This window comes from Acinonyx jubatus, chromosome A1, assembly GCF_027475565.1.
Source record: "Acinonyx jubatus isolate Ajub_Pintada_27869175 chromosome A1, VMU_Ajub_asm_v1.0, whole genome shotgun sequence".
NCBI lineage: Eukaryota > Metazoa > Chordata > Mammalia > Carnivora > Felidae > Acinonyx > Acinonyx jubatus.
The window spans coordinates 155,923,350-155,947,466 of NC_069380.1; the positions used below are offsets into that span (position 1 = coordinate 155,923,350).

The 24,117-nt window shown below is 36.0% G+C and overlaps 1 long non-coding RNA gene across 4 annotated transcripts in view; it reads left to right on the forward strand.

The window, feature by feature from the left end:
* The window catches only part of LOC106969292 (uncharacterized), a 172,283-nt gene that overhangs the window by 48,600 nt on the left and 99,566 nt on the right, over positions 1-24,117 (forward strand). For all 4 annotated transcript variants that reach the window (XR_008299795.1, XR_008299797.1, XR_008299796.1 and 1 more), the window contains exons 5-6: positions 938-1,017; positions 18,614-18,770. This is a non-coding gene — a long non-coding RNA (uncharacterized LOC106969292). The remainder of the gene's footprint in view (positions 1-937; positions 1,018-18,613; positions 18,771-24,117) is intronic.

Sequence of the window (24,117 nt, forward strand, 5' to 3'; positions counted from 1 at the left end):
CATTTTGTCTTCCAGGACTCTTTAGAGCAATGCACAACCCAGCTACTAAAAAGTTACTATCTGGATCTTGGTTAGGGTACTCCAGGACCTTGCTCCAGTAACATCTGTTTTGATTGGCCTGTGTCCTGAAATACCTTTTGTTGGATACTTGGAATATCACCCCTAACATAAAGTGTCACACTGTGTTTCCTCAATCCTTCTTTCATATCTACTTCATTCTAGCTGGTACATCCAGGGCCCCATTTCCTAGATTACTTTTAGCTATCGATGAAGATCACATCCAACTTTAAAAGACAAAATTTGGCTGCCTTTGAAGACATTTCTTTAAAATAAAAAAGGAACAGACTAAAGATAAGTCCAAAAGAAAGATGCTAAAATTGTTGTGTGCAAAGGCAAATGTCAAGGAAGTTAGCGTGTGGTCTCCCAAGGTGACTACTCAGAGGGGATGACATCATTTCTTATGTAAATTCTGGTGCTTTTATGAACAAAAACAATAATATCAGGCCAATTACTTTATATTCACATCTTTCATGTTAGATCAATGTCCAATTTTAGAAGAGTTGTATTTTAAACCTTTAGTAAAGGTTTAAACCTGTATTTAGGAGCATTTTTAAAACTTAGTATATTTTTCCCAGCTAATGTTATCATATAACATGTTAGCAAAATGTTAATATATAAGGAATATGATAGGCATATTTATTTCAGTAGCATTTTGGAATTCCTAACACCCAGATATAAAAATAAAATAACTGAATATCTTTTCCAGTGACAGTAAGATTCAGAATTACTCAAAATTTTAAAGTATGGCACAATTATGAAAACGAGAAGTTTTTGTTGTGGGCCTTGTGAATTCAGAAACATATGTTGTTATAAAATATGCTTATTTTTTAATAGGATTTGTATGATGAGAATCTAAATTTATTTTTATTTGTTATAGGAAACTTGAAAAACAAAATCTCAAATCAACAAAAACAAAACAAAACAGAAAGGATTTTCTGAAGACAAAATTATTTATTGGTAGGTAGGACACAATTTTGAAAGAAATGAATATCTGATACTTGTGCTAAAGACAGACTGGACTTTAGGTCCCACAGCCTAGAAAATTAATAAATCATTAAATTAATTTAAATTTATATTATATATTATTATTATATTATATTATAAATTAATATTATTTATAAATTTATTAAATTTAATTAAATTAATTAAAATTTTTACTGGTTCAGCTGCTAAATGATTTGTATGAAAATCAGTAGATTTTTTTTCATTATGATAATGGATCCTGTAGATAACATTAATTCATTCTGTAACATTAACCACTGAGCTGAAGTTTATTTGCTGAATGAATGAATGTACAGCCGATCAAAGGTAGAAATTAACATTTCATTTGGATTGTTTCTCAGGACTTCATTTCTTTGAAAGATAATTTTTATTTATTTTTCTTGCAAAAATAATTATAAGTTGATAGAAAATTTTCACAAATGAGAAGAATAGAAAGATTACTGATAATGCCCACCATCTGTAAATAACCCTTTGCATTTTTTTTGTGTGTCTTGACACCCATTTTCTATATATGTGTAGTATAAGTAGAATACACTATATATGTGTTTGATTTACAAAAAAATAATCACATGTACAACTTTTTCTTTTATATAACATGTTGTGTTAATTACCCATATATGCCATTAAGCAGTGTTCTATAATATTACGTTGAGTAACTGCATCTTATTCTGCTCTAGGTATGTATCATAATTTATTTCACCCATCTTCTGTTATTAAGCATTTAGGTTGGTTTCAGTTTTTTGACATTGTGTTGTAGAAACATTTGGCTATTCCAAAACTATTAAATCATTCTTGTGCTATTGTTATTCCCTTGGACAGTTAAACTTGTGGATCCTTTCCCAGAATAAGGGTGCTTTTTGTTTTTTTGGATAAAACTATAGGGTTACAGAAGAAACCAATTATGTTGATTGAAATAGTTATCAAAATATTTCTTCAATTTATAATATATATTTGATATTATGTATGATATAACATATTAAACAATAAGATCTATTGACACATCTAATAACAACCATAATTTTAACTAGTGAAGAACACTAAGTGACTTTTGAGATACTTGAAACAATTAGAATGCAGTATAAAAGTAGCTTTTATGTTCCATTTATTTCATTGTAATTTGTTGCTTGCATTAATAATAGGAAATGCTCAATAGAAGTTAATGAATAGAAGTTAATAGAAGCTAATGAAAACAAAGATGAGATCTTTTTTCTGCTCCAAAATCACAGATAGCTTGAATTTTATCCATGCATCTCCATAGCCACAAGACCTCAGATTAAGAACGTCTGTTCTTGATTATCAGACTTACTTGAAAGTTCTAAATATAGTAATAAGAGAGAAGTAGGTATGTTCCCCAAAGATTAGCAATATGGACTTAAAATAACAAAATGGTACTAACCTTGGTGAAGCCAATGGAGGTTGAAAATCATAATCTGTAACACAAATAGACCAGGATGATGAGTAATGGTGGAAGAAACCTAGGAGTTGTGGGAAGCTAATTATGAGTAGGGTTTCAAAGGAATGGAAGAGCAGAGAAAAACCCGGCTATTTCAGGCTTCTAATGAAAAGACATTGTGTTATTGAAAAGGGGAGAGTGAGCTTTTCTCTTAACTTAGTGAAACCCAAATGTACCAGCCTCAACAACCAATGACTACAAAATATTATCTTATTTCCCCTAAATAACCCAAGTGATGTGAGCTCTAGTCTCACAGACCAGCCTGATTGCCTCAAAATTGGTACCACTCTCAAATGTTCCATCAACTTTTCCTGTGTTCCAAAGGGTGCCGTTTTGAGGATATGCAGGATGGAGCATGTCTTGTGTGTTCTTTCATTTGGGCTTTCTGCAAAGCCACCACATGTTGCCTCTGTTGTCAGTGACTTTTATGAAATTGATGTACAAAGATGTTTAACCATCTTTCCGATCTGGTGTTGGAAGGCAGGGGTCCTTTCTGTACCCTTAGCGACTCAGTCCAAAGCAAAAACCAGTTCTTCTAATTCTACACAGCAGAGACCAGGCTGCAAGTTTCCACAAACTTCACCCAACATGGGAGTGGACCAGAGTGATGTTGGGAAGTATAATTTATATCTATGGCAGAGCTTCTAGGACCAGCCATGTCTCAGGGTGACTAAAGGGATGATTTCTCACTTGTAGCTCAGTCTGGGAATATTGAAATTCTCCCAAGAAGCTTCAAGGGAGAAGAGAGGTTTTCATCTCTCCAGTAGAAGTGCCGTTCTCAAGAGTCCCCACATTTCTAGTTCAGACCCCTCCTGGGACTGACACTGGGAATGCCATATGGGGAAGACCCTAGTCTACCCACAGAAATTGTGCTACAATTGATTAGTTCAGCATCTAAACAGTCTGAATTATTTAGTCCCAAATAACATCATTACTAGGAATTCCAAAGTACAGCCTGTTTATTTTTTTGGTTTCTTGTCCAGCATGTGAAGTTCATATCTGCATATAATTTTTATAGTCTTTAAATTCAAGTCTTCTGCAAACAACTGCTGTGACAAGGATAAACATCTTCATGTCTTTTACCCATTTTCTAATTGGATGGCTTGTTTTTTCACTGTTTAGTTTTAAGAGTTCTTTATATACCCTAGTTACCAGTCCTTTGCCAAATATATAATTTGCAAATATTTTCTTACAGTATGTAGCTTGTCTTTTTATCCCATGTGGTCTTTTGCAGAGCAAAAGTTTTCATTTTTGTGAGGCCCAATTTATCAGTTTTCCCTCTTATGGATTGTACTTTTGGTGTCAAGCCTAAGAACTCTTTACTTAGACCTCAATCCCAAATATTTTCTCCTGTTTTTTACTAACAATGAAAAGGTAACAGGGGTGCCTGGGTGGCTCAGTCAGTTAAGAGTACAACTCTTGATTCCAGCTCAGGTCACGATCTTATGGTTTGTGAGTTTGAGCCCTGCAATGGGCTCTGTGCTGACTGCACTGAGCCTGTTTGGGATTCTCTCTCTCCTCCTCTCTCTGCTCCTCCCCCACTGGTGCTCATGCTCTAGCTCTCAAAATAAATAAATACACTTTTTTTTTTTTTTAAGAAAAGGTAACAAGATTTTACATTTAAATCCATCATCCATTTTGGGTTAATTTTGGTATAAAATGTGAGGTTTAGGTCAAAGTTCTTATTTATTTACTTTCCTATAGATGTCTAACAGCTCCAGCACCATTGATTGAAAAGACTTTCCTTTTTTCATTAAATTGCTTTTCACCTTTGTCAAAAGTCAGCTGGACATATTTGTGTGAGTGTGTTTCTAGGTTTTCTATTCTTTTCTGTTAATCTGTGTGTCTGTCACTCCACAAAGACCACACACTTTCATTGTAGCTGCACAATGAATCTTGAAATTGGGTAGATTGATTTCTCCTCCATTATTATTGTTTTAAAATTTTGGTTTTTCAGCTATTCTAGTTTCTTTGTCTTTTCACATAAATTTTATAAAGAATAAGCTTGCCTGTGTCTATAAAAATTCTGTCTGGGAATTGGATTAAACCTATACCATTGACCCTTGAACAACATGGGTTTGAACTGCTCATATGCACTTAAACACATTTTTTTTAATAAAGATAGTATAGTACTCTAACTGTATTTTTTTGGTATGATTTTCTTAATAACATTTTCTCTTCTCCAGTTTACTTTAAGGATATAGTATATAATACATATAGCATAGAAATATTTGTTAATGGTCTCTTTTTGTTATGGGTTAGGCTTCCTATCAACGGTAAGCTATTTGTGGCTAAGTCTTTGGGAAGTTAAAAGTTGTATATGGAAGGAATCAACATCCCCAATTCCTGCATTGTTCAAGGATCAACTGTGTATGAATTTAAGAAGTAACATCTTTACTATGTTGCAATTTCCAGTCCATGAACACAGTATGTCTTTCCATGTATCTAAATCTGCTTTGATTTCTTTAATCAACATTTTGCCGTTTTCATCATACAAATACAAATACAATACAGTACTATAGTGTTAAATTTACACATAAGTATGTCATTTTTTGAATGATTGTAATTGGTATTGTATATTTATAATTTTGGTGTTCATACTTGTACATATAAATGAACTTGATTTTCTGAATGTTAATTTTGTATCCTGTGACCTTTCTGAATTCACATAGTATTTCTAGAAGTTTTCTTTTTTTATCATTTTTAATTTTATTTTTTATTTTTTAAAATTTACATACAAATTAGTTAGCATATAGTGAAACAATGATTTCAGGACTAGATACCTTTAATATCCCATACCCATTTATCCCATCCCCCCTCCCACAACCCTTCCAGCAACCCTCAGTTTGTTCTCCATATTTATGAGTCTCTTGGGTTTTGTCCCCCTCCCTGTTTTTATATTATTTTTGTTTCCCTTCCCTTATGTTCATCTGTTTCGTCTCCTAAAGTCCTCATATGAGTGAAGTCATATGATTTTTGTCTTTCTCTGACTAATTTCACTTAGCATAATACCCTCCAGTTCCATCCATGCAGTTGCAAATGGCAAGATTTCATTCTTTTTGATTGCCGAGTAATACTCCATTGCATGCATATATATATATATATATATATATATATATATATATATATATACCACATCTTCTTTATCCATTCATCCATCGATGGACATTTGGGCTCTTTCCATACTTTGGCTATTGTTGATAGTGCTGCTATCAACATGGGGGTGCATGTGTCCCTTCGAAACAGCACACCTGTATCCCTTGGGTAAATGCCTAGTAGTGCAATTGCTGGGTCATAGGGTAGTTCTATTTTTAGATTTTTGAGGAACCTCCATACTGTTTTCCAGAGTGGCTGCACCAGCTTGCACTGCCACCAACAATGCAAAAGAGATCCTCTTTCTCCACATCCTTGCCAACATCTGTTGTTGCCTGCATTGTTAATGTTAGCCATTCTGACAGGTGTAAGGTGGTATCTCGTGGTTTTGATTTGTATTTCCCTGATGATGAGTGATGTTGAGCATTTTTTCATGTATCGATTGGCCATCTGGATGTCTTCCTTGGAAAAGTATCTATTCATGTCTTTCACCCATTTCTTCACTGGATTATTTGTTTTTTAGGTGTTGAGTTTGATAAGTTCTTTATAGATTTTAGATACTAACCCTTTATCTGATATGTCATTTGCAAATATCTTCTCCCATTCGGTCGGTTGCCTTTTAGTTTTGCTGATTGTTTCCTTCGCTGTGCAGAAGCTTTTTATTTTGATGAGGTCCCAGTAGTTCATTTTTGCTTTTGTTTCCCTTGCCTCCAGAGATATGTTGAGTAAGAAGTTGCTGCGGCCAAGATCAAAGAGGTTTTTGTCTGCTGTCTCCTCAAGGATTTTGATGGCTTCCTGTTTTACATTGAGGTCTTTCATCCATTTTGAGTTTATTTTTGTGGATGGTGTAAGAAAGTGGTCCAGGTTCATTCTTCTGCATGTTGCTGTCCAGTTTTCCCAGCACCACTTGCTGAAGACACTGTCTTTATTCCATTGGATATTCTTTCCTGCTTTGTCAAAGATTAGTTGGCCATGGGTTTGTGGGTCCATTTCTGGGTTCTCTATTCTGTTCCATTGATGTGAGTGTCTGTTCTTGTGCCAGTACCATACTGTCTTGATGATTAAAGCTTTTCTTATGAATTTCTTGAAATTTTCTATGTAGATAATTATGTATCTGCAAATTGAGATAGTCTTATTAATCTTTCCTTGTGATCAGTATGCCTTTTAATTCCTTTTCTTACTTTACTTTAATGGTTACAACTTCCACTATTATGTTGAATAAGTACATATTTCTTTGCCTTACTCCTTTTTTTAATTTTAAAATTTTTTTTTAATGTTTATTTATTTTTGAGATAGACAGTGCAAGCAGAGGAAGGCAGAGATAGAGGGGGACGCAGAATCTGAAGCAGGCTTCAGGCTCTGAGCTGTCAGCGCAGGGCCTGATGCGGTGCTCGAACTCACGAACCATAAGATCATGACCTGAGCCGAAGTTGGATGCTCAACCAACTGAGCCACCCAGGCTCCCCCTTTACCTTATTCGTAATCTTTGAGGGAAGGCAGTTAGCCTTTCATCATTCAGTGTAATATTAAATTCATCAAGTTTAAGAAGTTCCTCTCTATTCCTATGTTTCTGAGAGTTTCTTTCATGAATGAGTGTTGAATTTTCTCAAATGGTTTTTCTCATCAAATGATATGATCATATAATTTTTTTCTTTAGACTATTAATATGGCAGATTGCACTGATTTTCAAATATTGAAGTAACCTTACATCCTTGGAATAAACTCTACTTTTTCATGGTATATAATTATATTTATTGCAGAATTCTAATTGCTAATGTTTTCTTAAGGACTTTTACATGTATTTTCATGAGTGATACTAGCCTGTAGTTTTCTTTTCTACACTCACATTGTGTGTTATTTGGTTAATATTAGGTTCATAAATTTACTTGAGAGGGTTCTCATCTCTTCTGTTTTCTGGGAGATTGTGTAAAATTGGTTTTTAAATTATCCTATAAATATTCGGAAGAATTCTCTAGTGACAACATCTAGGACTGGTGATTTTTTTTTAATGTTTTTATTCATTTTTGAGACACAGAGAGACAGAGCATGAGCAGGGGAGGGGCAGAGAGAGGGAGACACAGAATCCGAAGCAGGCTTGAGGCTCTGAGCTTTCAGCACACAGCCAGACGTGGGGCTCAAACTCATGGACTGTGAGATCATGACCTGAGCTGAAGTCGGACACTTAACCAACTGAGCCACCCAGGCACCCCAGGACTGGAGATTTTTTTTTAGCTTTAATTATTATTATTATTTTTTTTAGCTTTTAAGTGATGAATCTTTAGATCATGAAATAACCATTTACCGAATAATTGTTGGACAATACAAATTATCTATTTATAGTGGGTTAGTTGTGGTGCTTTGTACTTTTCAAACAGTTGGTCCATTGCTTGTAAATTGTTAGAATTATGTGTGTCCACTTATTCACAGTATTCCTGTACTATCCAGGGTCTGTAATGATATCCCTTTTAAAATTTCTGGTATTGGTAATATGTGGCTTATCTTTTATTCCTTTGTCTGTCTTTTTAGAGATTTGTCAATTTTATTGATTTTTTCAGAGAATCAAATTTGTATTTATTTATTTATTTATTTATTTATTTAATTTTTTTTATTATATGAAATTTATTGTCAAATTAGTTTCCATACAACACCCAGTGCTCATCCCAAAAGATGCCCTCTTCAATGCCCATCACCTACCCTCCCCTCCCTCCCACCCCCCATCAACCCTCAGTTTGTTCTCAGTTTTTAAGAGTCTTTTATGCTTTGGTTCTCTCCCAATCTAACCTCTTTTTTTTCTTTTTTTTCCCTTCCCCTCCCCCATGGGTTTCTGTTAAGTTTCTCAGGATCCACCTAAGAGTGAAAACATATGGTATCTGTCTTTCTCTGTATAGTTTATTTCACTTAGCATCACACTCTCCAGTTCCATCCACGTTGCTACAAAGGGCCATATTTCATTCTTTCTCATTGCCCTGTAGTATTCCATTGTGTATATAAACCACAATTTCTTTATCCATTCATCAGTTGATGGACATTTAGGCTCTTTCCATAATTTGGCTATTGTTGAGAGTGCTGCTATAAACATTGGGGTACAAGTGCCCCTATGCATCAGTACTCCTGTATTCCTTGGGTAACTTCCTAGCAGTGCTATTGCTGGGTCATAGGGTAGGTCTATTTTTAATTTTCTGAGCAACCTCCACACTGTTTTCCAGGGTGGCTGCACCAATTTGCATTCCCACGAACAGTGCAAGAGGGTTCCCGTCTCTCCACATCCCCTCCAGGATCTATAGTCTCCTGATTTGTTCATTTTGGCCACTCTGACTGGCGTGAGGTGATATCTGAATGTGGTTTTGATTTGTATTTCCCTGATGAGGAGCGATGTGGAGCATCTTTTCATGTGCCTGTTGGCCATCCAGATGTCTTCTTTAGAGAAGTGTCTATTCATGTTTTCTGCCCATTTCTTCACTAGGTTATTTGTTTTTCGGGTGTGGAGTTTGGTGAGCTCTTTATAGATTTTGGATACTAGCACTTTGTCCAATATGTCATTTGCAAATATCTTTTCCCATTCCGTTGGTTGCCTTTTAGTTTTGTTGGTTGTTACCTTTGCTGTGCAGAAGCTTTTTATCTTCATGAGGTCCCAGTAGTTCATTTTTGCTTTTAATCCCCTTGCCTTTGGGGATGTGTCAAGTAAGAAATTGCTGTGGCTGAGGTCAGAGAGGTCTTTTCCTGCTTTCTCCACTAGGGTTTTGATGGTTTCCTGTCTCACATTCAGGTTTTATCCATTTTGAATTTATTTTTGTGAATGGTGTGAGAAAGTGGTCTAGTTTCAATCTTCTGCATGTTGCTGTCCAGTTCTTCCAGCACCATTTGTTAAAGAGACTGTCTTTTTTTATTGGATATTCTTTCCTGCTTTGTCAAAGATTAGTTGACCATACGTTTGTCGTCTGGGGTTTCTATTCTAATCTATTGGTCTATGTGTCTGTTTTTGTGCCAATACCATGCTGTCTTGATGATGGCAGCTTTGTAGTAGAGGCTAAAGTCTGGGATTGTGATGCCTCCTGCTTTGGTCTTCTTCTTCAAAATTACTTTGGCTATTCAGGGTCTTTTGTGGTTCCATATGATTTTTAGCATTGCTTGTTCTAGTTTCGAGAAGAATGCTGGTGCAGTTTTGATTGGGATTGCATTGAATGTGTAGATAGCTTTGGGTAGTGTTGACATTTTAACAATATTCTTCCTAGCCATTAGCACGGAATGTTTTTCCATTTCTTTGTATCTTCTTCAATTTCCTTCATAAGTTTTCTATAGTTTTCAGCATACAGATCTTGTACACCCTTGGTTAGATTTATTCCTAGGTATTTTATGCTTCTTGGTGCAATTGTGAATGGGATCAGTTTCTTTATTTGTCTTTCTGTTGCTTCATTATTACTGTATAAGAATGCAACTGATTTCTGTACATTGATTTTGTATCCTGAGACTTTGCTGAATTTATGTATCAGTTCTAGCAGACTTTTGGTGGAGTCTATCGGATTTTCCACGTATAATATCATGTCATCTGCAAAAAGTGAAAGCTTGACTTCATCTTTGCCAATTTTGATGCCTTTGGTAGGAAACCAAAGGGTTTGGTTTCCATCGCTCCTCTTCTTCTGCTTCTATGGGTCTGTTCAATGTTGTCTAATTGCTGATGCTAGAACTTCCAACACTCTGTTAAACAACAGTGGTGAGAGTGGACATCCCTGTCGTGTTCCTGATCTCAGGGAAAAAGCTCTCAGTTTTTCCCCATTGAGGATGATATTAGCTGTGGGCTTTTCATAAATGGCTTTTATGATGTTTAAGTATGTTCCTTCTACCCCAACTTTCTCAAGGGTTTTTATTAAGAAAGGATCCTGAATTTTGTCAATTGCCTTTTCTGCATCAGTTGGTACAAGATCATATGGTTATCTTTTCTTTTGTTAATGTGATGTATCACATTGATTGATTTGCGAATGTTGAATCAGCCCTGCATCCCAGGAATCAATCCCACTTGATCATGGTGAATAATTCTTTTTCCATGCTGTTGAATTCGATTTGCTAGTATCTTATTGAGAATTTTTGCATCCATATTCATCAGGGATATTGGCCTGTAGTTCTTTTTTTTTTTGCTGGGTCTCTCTCCGGTTTGGGAATCAAAGTCATGCTGGCTTCATAGAATGAGTCTGGGAGTTTTCCTTCCCTTTCGATTTTTTGGAACAGCTTGAGAAGGATAGGTATTATCTCTGCTTTAACTGTCTGGTAGAATTCCCCAGAGAAGCCATCTGGTCCTGGACTCATTTGTTGGGAGATTTTTGATGACTGATTCAATTTCATCGCTGGTTATGGGTCTGTTCAAATTTTCTATTTCCTCCTGTTTGAGTTTTGGAAGTGTGTAGGTGCTTAGGAATTTGTCCATTTTTTCCAGGTTGTCCAGTTTGATGGCATATAATTTTTCACAGTATACTCTGATAATCGCTTGTATTTCTGAGGGATTGGTTGTAATAATTCCATTTTCATTCATGATTTTATCTATTTGGGTCATCTCCCTTTTTTTTTTTTGAGAAGCATATCTAGAGGTTTATCAATTTTGTTTATTTTTTCAAAAAACCAACTCTTGGTTTCATTGATCTGCTCTACTGTTTTTTTAGATTCTATATTGTTTATCTCTGCTCTGATCTTTATTATTTCTCTTCTTCTGCTGGGTTTGGGGTGTCTTTGCTGTTCTGCTTCTATTTCCTTTAGGTGTGCTATTAGATTTTGTATTTGGGATTTTTCGTGTTTCTTGAGATAGGCCTGGATTGCAATGTATTTTCCTCTCAGGACTGCTTTCACTGCATCCCAAAGCATTTGGATTGTTGTATTTTCATTTTAGTTTGTTTCCATATATTTTTTAATTTCTTCTCTAATTGCCTGGTTGACCCATTCATTCTTTAGTAGGGTGTTCTTTAACCTCCATGCTTTTGGAGATTTTCCAGACTTTTTCCTGTGGTTGATTTCAAGCTTCATAGCATTGTGGTCTGAAAGTATGCATGGTATGATCTCAATTCTTGTATACTTATGAAGGGCTGTTTTGCGACCCGGAATGTGATCTATCTTGGAGAATGTGCCATGTGCACTGGAGAAGAAAGTGTATTCTGTTGCTTTGGGATGCAGAGTTCTAAATATATCTGTCAAGTCCATCTGATCCAATGTATCATTCATGGCCCTTGTTTCTTTATTGACCGTGTGTCTAGATGATCTATCCATTGCTGTGAGTGGGGTGTTAAAGTCCCCTGCAATTACCACATTCTTATCAATAAGGTTGCTTATGTTGTGAGTAATTGTTTTATATATTTGGGGGCTCACGTATTCGGCGCATAGACATTTATAATTGTTAGCTCTTCCTGATGGATAGACCCTGTGATTATTATATAATGCCCTTCTTCACCTCTTGTTACAGCCTTTAATTTAAAGTCTAGTTTGTCTGATATAAGTATGGCTACTCCAGCTTTCTTTGACTTCCAGTAGCATGATAAATAGTTCTCCATCCCCTCACTTTGAATCTGAAGGTGTCCTCAGGTCTAAAATGAGTCTCTTGTAGACAGCAAATAGATGGGTCTTGGTTTTTTATCCATTCTGATACCTTATGTCTTTTGGTTGGTGCATTTAGTCCATTTACATTCAGTGTTATTATAGAAAGATATGGGTTTAGAGTCATTGTGATGTCTTTATGTTTTATGCTTGTAGCGATGTCTCTGGTACGTTGTCTCACAGGATCCCCCTTAGGATCTCTTGTAGGGCTGGTTTAGTGGTGACGAATTCCTTCAGTTTTTGTTTGTTTGGGAAGACCTTTATCTCTCCTTCTATTCTAAATGACAGACTTGCTGGATAAAGGATTCTCGGCTGCATATTTTTTTCTGTTCATCACATTGAAGATTTCCTGCCATTCCTTTCTGGCCTGCCAAGTTTCAGTAGAGAGATTGGTCACGAGTCTTATAGGTCTCCCTTTATATGTCAGAGCACGTTTATCCCTAGCTGCTTTCAGAATTTTCTCTTTATCCTTGTATTTTGCCAGTTTGACTATGGTATGTTGTGCAGAAGATCGATTCAAGTTGTCTGAAGGGAGTTCTCTGTGCCTCCTGGATTTCAGTGCCTTTTTCCTTCCCCAGATCCGGGAAGTTCTCAGCTATTATTTCTTCAAATACACCTTTGGCACCTTTCCCTCTCTCTTCCTCCTCTGGAATACCAATTATGCGTAGATTATTTCTCTTTATTGCATCACTTAGTTCTCTAATTTTCCCCTCATACTCCTGGATTTTTTTATCTCTCTTTTTCTCAGCTTCTTCTTTTTCCATAACTTTATCTTCTAGCTCACCTATTCTCTCCTCTGCCTCTTCATTCTGAGCTGTGGTCGTCTCCATTTTATTTTGCAGATCGTTAATAGCATTTTTTAGCTCCTCCTGGCTGTTCCTTAGTCCCTTGATCTGTAGCAATAGATTCTCTGCTGTCCTTTATACTGTTTTCAAGCCCCATGATTAATTTTATGACTATTATTGTAAATTCACTCTCTGTTATATCGTTTAAATCGTTTTTGATCAGTTCATTAGCTGTCGTTATTTCCTGGAGGTTTTTTTTTGAGGGGAATTCTTCCGTTTCGTTATTTTGGATAGTCCCTGGAGTGGTGTGGAACTACGGGGCACTCCCCCTGTGCTCTCTTGAATAACTTGCATTGGTGGGCGGCGCCGCAGTAGGCCTGATGTCTGCCCCCAGCCCACCGCTGGGGCCACAGTCAGACTGGTGTGTACTTTCTCTTCCCCTCTCCTAGGGGCAGGATTCACTGTGGGGTGGCGTGGCTGGTCTGGGCTAATTGCACACTGCCAGGCTTGTGGTGCTGGGGATCTGGCGTATTAGCTGGGGTGGATCCACAAGGTGCACGGGGGCGGGAGGGGCAGGCTCAGCTTGCTTATCCTCCGTGATCCGCTTCTGGAGGGGCCCTGTGGCACCAGGAGGAAGTCATACCCACCGGAGGGATGGATCCACAGAAGCACAGCATTCCGTGTTTGCACGGTGCAAGCCAGTTCCCTGGCAGGAACCAGTTCCCTTTGGGATTTGGGCTGGGATGGGTGAGGGAGATGGCACTGGTGAGCGCCTTTGTTCCCCGCCAAGCTGCGCTCTGTTGTCTGGGGCTCAACAACTCTCCCTCCAGTTGTATTCCAGCCCTCCTGCTCTCAGAGCAGAACTGTTAACTTATAAGCTTCCAGATGTTAAGTCCCGCTCACTGTCTGAACACACTCCATCTGGCCCCTCCGCTTTTGCAAGCCAGACTCGGGGGCTCTGCTTGGCCGGCAGGCTGCCCCTCCGCCCTGGCTCCCTCCCGCCAGTCCGTGTAGCATGCACCACCTCTCCGCCCTTCCTACCCTCTTCCGTGGACCTCTCGTCTATGCTTGGCTCCAGAGAATCCATTCTGCTAGTCTTCTGGCAATTTTCTGGGTTATTTAGGAGGTGTGGGTGGAATCTAAGTGATCCGCAGGATGCGGTGAGCTCAGTGTGCTCCTACACCGCCAGCTTCGAATCAAATTTTTATTTAGTTGATTTCTGTTTTTCTTTTAATTTCCTTCTTCTATTTAATTTTGGTTTATTTTTTTCTTCTTTTCCTAGGCTCTTCAAGTAGAAGCTTAGATTACTGATTTAAGACTTTTCCTCTTTTCTATTGTAAGCATTTAGTGCTATAAATTTTCCTCTCAGCATTGCTTTAACAGTGGCTCACAAGTGTTGATACATTGTACTTTCATATTCATTCACTTCAGTGTAATCTTTGATTTCTCTTGAGACATCTTTTTGAGCCATGAGTTGTTTAAAATGTATTGTTTTTCTGTTATTGATTTCTAGTTTGCTTCCATTGTGGTCAGAGAACACAGTCTTATGTTAAATTCTATCAAATGTGTTGATAGTTGTTTTGTGACCTTATATATGGTCTTTCTCAGTGTATGTTCTATCGTTCTTGAAAAGAATGTGAGTTCTGCTGTTGTTGGGTGGACTGTTTCATTTATGGAACATTTTGGTTGATGGTGTTATAGAATTTTCTGTATCCTTGCTGATTTTCTATCTGATTTCTGCCAGTTGTTGAGAGAGGAATGCTAAAGTTTCTATAATTATAGATTTGTCTGCTTCTTTCAATTCCACTAGTTTTTGCTTCAGTTATTTTATAGTTTGGTGCTATACATATCCAGGACTGCCTTGTGCTTCTGGTAGACTGACCATTTTATCATTATGTCATGTCATTGTCTGTGGTAAATCTTTGTTCTTAGGTCTACTTTATCTGTTATTAAAATGGCTATTCCTGCTTTCTTTTGATTAATGTTTGCATGATATATCTTTTTCCTATTCTTTTACTTTCAACCTACCTGTATTATATTTGAAGTGAGTTTCATGTACACAGCATTTGGTTGGGTTATGTTTTTTAATTGACTCTGCCAATCTCTAAATAAGTGATGAACATAAGTACACAAAATTTGAAAGCTACCAAAAAGGACATGTTAAAAAGTCAATCTCCTCCCACCCTTTCCCCCTTTATATCTCCTTCCCAAGAGGCAACCATGTTCTCCAGTTGTCTTTTGTCTTATGTCCAACCCAGTCTGCACATATGCAAGCATTTATAGAACTATAAATTTTTCCTTTAAAAAGAAAATACAAATAAAAAAATGTATATACTATTCTACCTCTCACTTTATGTGTGTGTGTGTATACCTTGGATAATTTCTATGTTGGTACATATTGAGCATACTGCCAACATTTAAATAAAAATATTTTCTTCTGGTTTCAAAAATCTTAAAAGCCAGTCTCAGGAAGTATGCTCTTTTGTACAAGATCACATGTTAAAATTCTCATAAATTGAAAACATTTAGCAACCAGAATGGAGAATATAAATTATAATGAAATATATAAATTACTATACATATTGAGCTTAAATACTTTAGAATAAGTGTGCTGGAAATCCACTCTTTTTAAGTCATAGATTTCCAAAGAGTTGTGAAGTTATTTAGCAGCAACTGTCTATATGGCTAGGAATAATGGGATGAGACCAAGAAAAGGAGAGGCAATATTTAAAGTAAAAATATAGCTCCTGGAAACTTTGTAAAGTACTTTATGCCATTATTTTCTTATATACCCAAATGGGGTTAAGACTACTATCCCATGAAATAAAACAGTATTCTAGATCTTGGTATTTTCCTTTGTCTTTTATAATTGCAAAATAAAAAGGCTTCTGAAGAGATAGGGAATAATCAATTCAACAAATATATATTAGATATCTACTGTGTTCCAGAGACAGTTCCAGACAGTAAACAAAGTAGAAAAATCTTGCAAGCTCTCATTCTGGGAATAGCAATGGGGAGCAAAGAAAATAAAGGAATAAAACCGAGAAAAAAAGCCAGGGAGTGATAGGCATTTTGAAGAGAATAAAACTAGGTTATGTGTTGCAGAGACACAGGGAAATTGTTTTATATTTGGTGTTAGAAGATGCTGTTAAACTGAGAAGCCCAGGAAACCATGTCCATAATCCAAGAAAAAGTCCTTTGCTTACATTGCTCTAGTTTGCTCTGTCCTCCTCTGACCTCCTTCTGGCTAAATCCTTAAAGCCACAGCACAGTCCTACATTCTTGGTAAAGTCTTCTGGGATATTCCTGCCAGGAGGAAGAAAATGCACCTGATGTAACAGCCGCTGTAAGTACTGGACTGGCGAATGATCTGATTGGCCCAGTGTAAGAAGGGTTGGAGAGAAGAAGAAACCACAAGTAGAAAGGCCAGATGAGGAAATTAAGCTAAATATATACTATCTCAAGAATATTCCCAGAAATTACTGTTAAAATTAAACCTCTGCTTACAGTGGAATACTGTACAGAAGAAGTTCTCAAACTTTTTGATCTGAGGACACTTTATGCCCTTAAAAATTATTGAGGACTTTAAAGAGCTTTTGATTATGTGGATTATAGCTATTCATGTTTACCACATTGTGATTTAAAAGTGAGAAATTTAAAGAATATTTATTATAAAATTATTTAAAGCTAACAACACTAAACACATTGCATGGTAACATAAATAGCTATTTTTTATAAAAAGTACTTTATTTTGCACAAAAAAATTAATGAGAACAGAGGTGTTATTTTACATTTTGCAATCTATTTACAACTGGGTTATGAGAAAATAGCTGGTTTCTAATCTCTGCTTCTCCGTTTGATCTATTGTTATATATTTTACTTAAAGTATATGAAGAAGATACAGTCTCACATAGATGGATAATTTTTTCTTTCTTTCTTTCTTTCTTTCTTTCTTTCTTTCTTTCTTTCTTTCTTCCTTTCAAATACATGTGGATATCTTTCTTTGATACTACATTAAAACTTGACAAGTGGTAGTTCCTTAAAGGTTAATTGCAATGTGGATACTGAAATCATGTCAATGAACATTTGATAGTCCGATATGTTAAATCCATTGGTCTGTCCTGGACTTTGAATTAATCTTGTACTAATGCATGATTTGTATTAGGCATTCATTATTCAGAAAACATTGGTTCACTGACTTATGCAGAGCCTTCAAATGCTTACATATTTCCTTATATAATATTTTAAAAATCACATATAGTAAAGTATTTAAATGTTGTGAAGCTGTCAAATTCATGGTGGTGGACATGTTGTACAAATCATAATTTTTGTTTAAAAAGTTGAAGTTTTGTCATTGACATGAATTACTACCAGTAGTTTTCCCTAAAGTTAAGGGTTCCTTTCATTTATTTTTGAGAAAATGTCTGCCAAATACTCAGATTCAATAACCATTGTTTTCCTGTCATTCTTTCTAGTAAATTTGTGTTCCATGACAAAAGTGACTAGTTTAGCTTGCAACTCACATTGCTTTTCCTAATGAGTTTTTTCATCCATTGTACTTTATGTAGAAGTACTTTATGCATACTTTACATCACACAGAATATTAAAAAGACATGTACTCAAGGGTTGAGAGCTAATGTAATTAATATTTTTTTTACTAAAGAAGTTATTAAATACAGTTGTCATTTTTTTGTTTTATGTTTTTGTTTACTGGTGGTGCATGGTGTTGAACAATGATAGGATAATGTTTAGTACAATTTGGTGTCATTGCCTTGATTTATGCTAACGTGCCAGCAATTTTATCCACTTTTGCTTTTGTACCATCAGTACAAATATCAATACGGCAAAAAGGATAAATTATATGTTACAATATTTATGAAAATTGCTTACTTTTGGACGACACTTTAACCTACATTTATCAACCACACTTTGAGAATTATTGCTGGACAAAAATGAGAATGAATGATCTATAGCTACCCACAACAATAATGGTTGAATCTCACAAATATATTGTTAAGTAAAGGAATCCAGATCCAAAAATAATACATGATATATAACCCACTTATATACCCATTGTATATAAAATACAAAAACAGGCAAAGCTTATCTATGGTATTAGAAATAGGAGATGGTTATCCTTAGGGAGGCTGAGTGAAAGGAAAGGGTAAACCTCTGGAGTGCTCTGAATGTTTTGTTCTTGAGGTAGGCATTTATCACATGCATATGTTCAGAGAGCTCTATGCTTATAATATGAACACCTTCTGTATATATATTACATTTTAACAAAAATTTCTGAAAGTAAAACAAGAGTTATTTTCTTATGTTTTATTTCTTATCCTAGTTTCTTGAAGGTTCTGAGTACGAATAATAAAAATCAAGAATAAGTGGCTTCTTGCTTTTTTAAACATCAGCATTTTCAGTTGTTTAAAAGATTTTTTAAAAAAAAATTGAAGGTTTTGCCTGGGTTTCAAATGGGAGACTCATTTTGGGGACACTATTTGATTTACGCTAAGGTTTTTTTGTTTGTTTGTTGTTGTTTTACATTTGGCATTCCATATTCACTTTTTTTGTGTAGTAAACTGTACTTGATTACTTAATCTTGAAATATTTACCATTTTTCCCTTAATTTTTTTTTTTATGAATGCAGTATATATTGTTAGATGAAAGTTGTCCATGGGGTTTCTGACCTCAATGCAATTTTATGCTTTCAATGGATTGTTGATGCGGAAAAAGGTCTTAATGAAGCAGAAACCACATTTCATGCCTTTGGTCTAGAAGAAGGGGCTGGCTGACACGGAAATAATGTAATATGTTTATTTGTTCTATGGCATAATAAGCTACACAATTTAAAATATTCTCTTAGAGAGATAGAATTAGTACCTGAAAACATTCAAGGTATTTGGCCTTTGCTAAAATATTCTCTTCCCAGAATCCTCTCCCATCTTCCCTATACATTTAAATCCTCTCCCTCTTCCAAGCTTCGCACAGACCCTGCCTCACCCACAAAGCCTTTCCTACCCTCTGCAATTGGTGGTTACCTCCCTTCTTCTGAACTTAGTACTTCTTATATAGCCTATTTTCCAGTTTATTTTTTCATTGATTTGATCTGTATTTTTGTATTTATATAACTCCTACGTTGTACTAGGTTTAGGATCTAAAACTTAAACTAGCTGGCGAGAAAGACCAGTTAAAAGCTCATTTCAAAACAGTATGTAAAGTGTGACCCTAGAGATAAGCACAGGAAACTGGGCAATACACAGGCAAGGCAACAGTTGGGGCAGTATCAGGTGGAATTTAGAGTGACTGTCTGAGAGACCTTGTTCTGGAAATCTATTTCTTACAGTAGAAAATGGAGATAATAGGTGTTCCTGTTTTAGGCACATTATAAATGAAGGAGTAAATGAAGAAATGTGTGTAGAGCGTATAGTATATGCCTGGCACAGGATAAGTGCTCAGTGAAAATGAAATACTATCACATTTTTATATTTTAAGTGTATATAATGTCATGGCCCATGTGGTGAATTGTTTGAACTACATCACAACAGAAAATATGTAATCTCAGTTTAAATCAAAATTCTAAATTATATATCTTGAACTCATAAAAGGGAAGGCATAACATACAATCACATTCCTCAAGAAAATCTCTGTTTTTTCTTTTTCCCCTTCTACTTCTGTTATACACTCATGAGCTGGGCCTATACATTTCTTTTCCAGTGTCCTCCTTCAAAACTGTTTGGTGCATCTCATCCATGTTGTTCCTGTCTCATGACCCAAAAGTAGCCATTGTATGGATAGGGAATGATTTGGAACTGGCCAGGGGAGATAAATGGGGAATTGCCTAGCTTAGTCACTATATGTAGTGGGCTCTCTAAATATTTTTTCATGATTGAGGAAAGTTTCTTCTAGCTACATGTGTCAATGCCTTTTATCCTAATGTGATGGGAGGTGGGAAAGGGGGATACTTTCCATAAATGGTGAATATCAGCCGGTGTTCTAAGTTCTCCTGTCATTAGCAATTCCAGAGAACCTTCTTATCTCACTGTGACCGTGTCTCCTAATGCCTTTCCTAAGGAAGTTCACCAGGGAGATGTCTGTCCAGTTTATTCCTAGAGATAGGCATCAAAATAAATACTCTCACAGGCCATTTATAACCCACTTTTAAGAATGGTTTACTCACAGCTCCTTTTCTAGAAGTATGTAGTTAGGAAACAGAGATGGGTGAAGGGGAGGGAAGGGATGGAGAGGTGGAGGAGGAGAGGGAGATAGATTAGATTACATATAATTAATATAAATCAATTAAAGGATTTCTTTCTAAGGGGAGCGTGGAAGGCTAAGTTAGGGAAAGGGAAAAGAGAATGAAAACTAACATTTATTTTGTATCTACTGTATGTCAGGAACTATACAGGTACTTTACACATGTTCTCTCATTTAATCCTCAGAACAAACATTTGAGGTATTATACCTATTTTATAGATGAGGAAACTGAGGACTTTAGAGATGCTAAATAATTTATCCAAGGTTATACAGATAGTAAGTTGCATTGCCTAGGCCATACCAAAGTTGTAGCATGACTGACAAAAACTGTTATCAATTAAATTTTTATCTTTCACTATACCATGGTAGGGGGCTGTTAGAATCTATTACAAAAGTTCTAATGTCACTTCTTGTGGGGCAAGGAGTCTCTGGCTGACCTTGCTGGTCGCCTAATGAACAACTCTTTCTCCTCTTTGTTTTGTTCTGTTAGAGCCTGTCTCTCATGCAAAGGCTGAAAATGCTAAATACTGATTCTCCCGTTTTCCTTTGTTGCTATGGCATGGGCCTGTGACTCATTCCTGGCTAATGGAACCTGAGGAGAAATTTGCTCAGAAAGTTTTTACACAGATATAAAACGAGTCTCTACCCTTACTATTCTTAACTGCTTTAGACTTTTTTTTTCTGAAGATGTAATGCTTGGAGCTGTGGCAGCCATCTTGTGAGTGGCAGCCATCTTGTGACCGTAGAATTTCCTCATGCTTTTTATTCTGACATGCTAAAAGACACCCTCAGGCACAGTAGTACTCACCTATTATTAATTGCTTTTATTGATCTGTGCAGAACAGGGTATGTAAATGTTAAAATGATTATGATAAAAAATAGAATTTTTTAATGCAAACATTTTTTGAGGAGGAAAGGGGACCTTTGAGATTGTCTTGATTATTAACCTTTCATTTTACAGAAGAAAGAAACCCAGAGCAGTTAGAGGTGTTTTCTAAAGTTATAGAGCTGGTTAGTGACAGAGTATGGATGAAAACCTAGGTCTTCTGACTGTATCAAATGTTTAGTTTAATAAGATATTTCTTAATGAATAAAATATCATTTAGATATAACTAAGCCATTGAAAATATTTGTGATTAGTAAGTCATCTGAAATGATTTAGCTTATTTGGTTCATTTTGTTTCTAAATACTTTAGAGCTTACTTGGTTACTTAATGAGATCATCTGACATTCTTTTTTTCTGATTCTTCCTTGAGTTTAATAAATTATTTGAAATAAAAGTACCGCAATTTCAGTTATTCTAGCAGAGAAACCCAACACACTTTGCCTGATGTGCTTGTTCAGTATGATTTATCAGAGAAAGAAGAGCTGATATGCCATTGTTTATAATTAAAAAATATATATATTTAGTTATTTTATTTTATTTTATTTTATTTTATTTTATTTTTTAATATGAAATTTATTGTCAAATTGGTTTCCATACAATACCCAGTACTCATCCCAACAGGTGCCTCCCTCAATGCCCATCACCCACTTTCCCCCTCCCTCCCACCCCCCCCCCATCAATCCTCAGTTTATTCTCAGTGTTTAAGAGTTTCTTATGGTTTGCCTCCTTCCCTCTCTGTAACTTTTTTTTTTCCCCTTCCCCTCCAACATGTTCTTCTGTTAAGTTTCTCAGGATCCACATAAGAGTGAAAACATATGTTATCTGTCTTTCTCTGTATGACTTATTTCACTTACCATAACACTATCCGGTTCCATCCACATTACTACAAAATGCCATATTTCATTCTGTCTCATTGCCAAGTAGTGTTCCATTGTATATATAAACCATAATTTCTTTATCCATTCATCAGTTGATGGACATTCAGGCTCTTTCCATAATTTGGCTATTGTTGAAAGTGCTGCTATAAACATTGGTGTACAAGTGCCCCTATGCATCAGCACTCCTGTATCCCTTGGGTAAATTTCTAGCAGTGCTATTGCTGGGTCATAGGGTAGATCTATTTTTAATTTTTTGAGGAACCTCCACACTGTTTTCCAGGGTGGCTGCACCAATTTGCATTCCCACCAACAGTGCATCCTCTCCAGCATCTATAGTCTCCTGATTTGTTCATTTTAGCCACTCTGACTGGCATGAGGTAATATCACACTGTGGTTTTGATTTGTATTTCCCTGATGAGGAGCGACGTTGAGCATCTTTTAATGTGCCTGTTGGCCATTTGGATGTCTTCTTTAGAGAAGTGTCTATTCATGTCTTCTTCCCATTTCTTCACTGGATTATTTGTTTTTTGGGTGTGGAATTTAGTGAGTTTGTTATAGATTTTGGATACTGGCCCTTTGTCTGATATGTCATTTGAAAATATCTTTTCCCATTCCATCAATTGCCTTTTAGTTTTGTTGACTGTTAACTTTGCAGTGAAGAACATTTTATCTTGATGAGGTCCCATAGTTCATTTTTGCTTTTAATTTCCTTGCCTTTGGAGATGTGTCAAGTAAGAAATTGCTACAGCTGAGGTCAGAGAGGTTTTTTTCCTGCTTTCTCCACTAGGGTTTTGATGGTTTCCTGTCTCACATTCACATCCTTCATCCATTTTGAGTTTATTTTAGTGAATGGTATAAGAAAGTGGTCTAGTTTCATTGTTCTGCATGTTGCTGTCCAGTTCTTCCAGCACCATTTTTTAAAGAGACTGTCTTTTTTTCCATTGGATATTCTTTCCTGCTTTGTCAAAGATTAGTTGGCCATACTTTTGTGGGTCTAGTTCTGGGGTTTCTATTCTATTCCATTGGTTTCTGTGTCTGTTTTGTGCCAATACCATGCTGTCTTGATGGTGACAGCTTTGTAGTAGAGGCTAAAGTCTGGGATTGTGATGCCTCCTACTTTGGTCTTCTTCTTCAAAATTACTTTGGCTATTCAGGGTCTTTTGTGGTTCCATATGATTTTTAGCATTGCTTGTTGTAGTTTCGAGAAGAATGCTGGTGCAGTTTTGATTGGGATTGCATTGAATGTGTAGACAGCTTTGGGTAGTATTGACATTTTAACAATATTTATTCTTCCAATCCACGAGCACGGAATGTTTTTCATTTCTTTGTATCTTCTTCAATTTCCTTCATAAGTTTTCTATAGTTTTCAGCATACAGATCTTTTACATCTTTGGTTAGATTTATTCCTAGGTATTTTATGCTTCTTGGTGCAATTGTGAATGGGATCAGTTTCTTTATTTGTCCGTCTGTTGCTTCATTATTAGTGTATAAGAATGCAACTGATTTCTGTACATTGATTTTGTATCCTGAGACTTTGCTGAATTTATGTATCTGTTCTAGTAGACTTTTGGTGGAGTCTATTGGATTTTCCATGTATAATATCATGTCATCTGCAAAAAGTGAAAGCTTGACTTCATCTTTGCCAATTTTGATGCCTTTGGTTTCCTTTTGTTGTCTAATTGCTGATGCTAGAACTTCCAACACTCTGTTAAACAACAGCGGTGAGAGTGGACATCTCTGTTGTGTTCCTGATCTCGTGGGAAAGCTCTCAGTTTTTCCCCATTGAGGATGATATTAGCTGTGGGCTTTTCATAAATGGCTTTTATGATATTTAAGTATGTTTCTTCTATCCTGATTTTCTCGAGGGTTTTTATTAAGAAAGGATGCTGAATTTTGTCAAATGCTTTTTCTGCATTGGTTGACAGGATCATATGGTTCTTATGTTTTCTTTTATTAATGTGATGTATCACGTTGATCGATTTGCGAATGTTGAACCAGCCCTGCATCCCAGGAATCAATCCCACTTGATCATGGTGAATAATTCTTTTTCCATGCTGTTGAATTCGATTTGCTAGTATCTTATTGAGAATTTTTGCATCCATATTCATCAGGGATATTGGCCTGTAGTTCTCT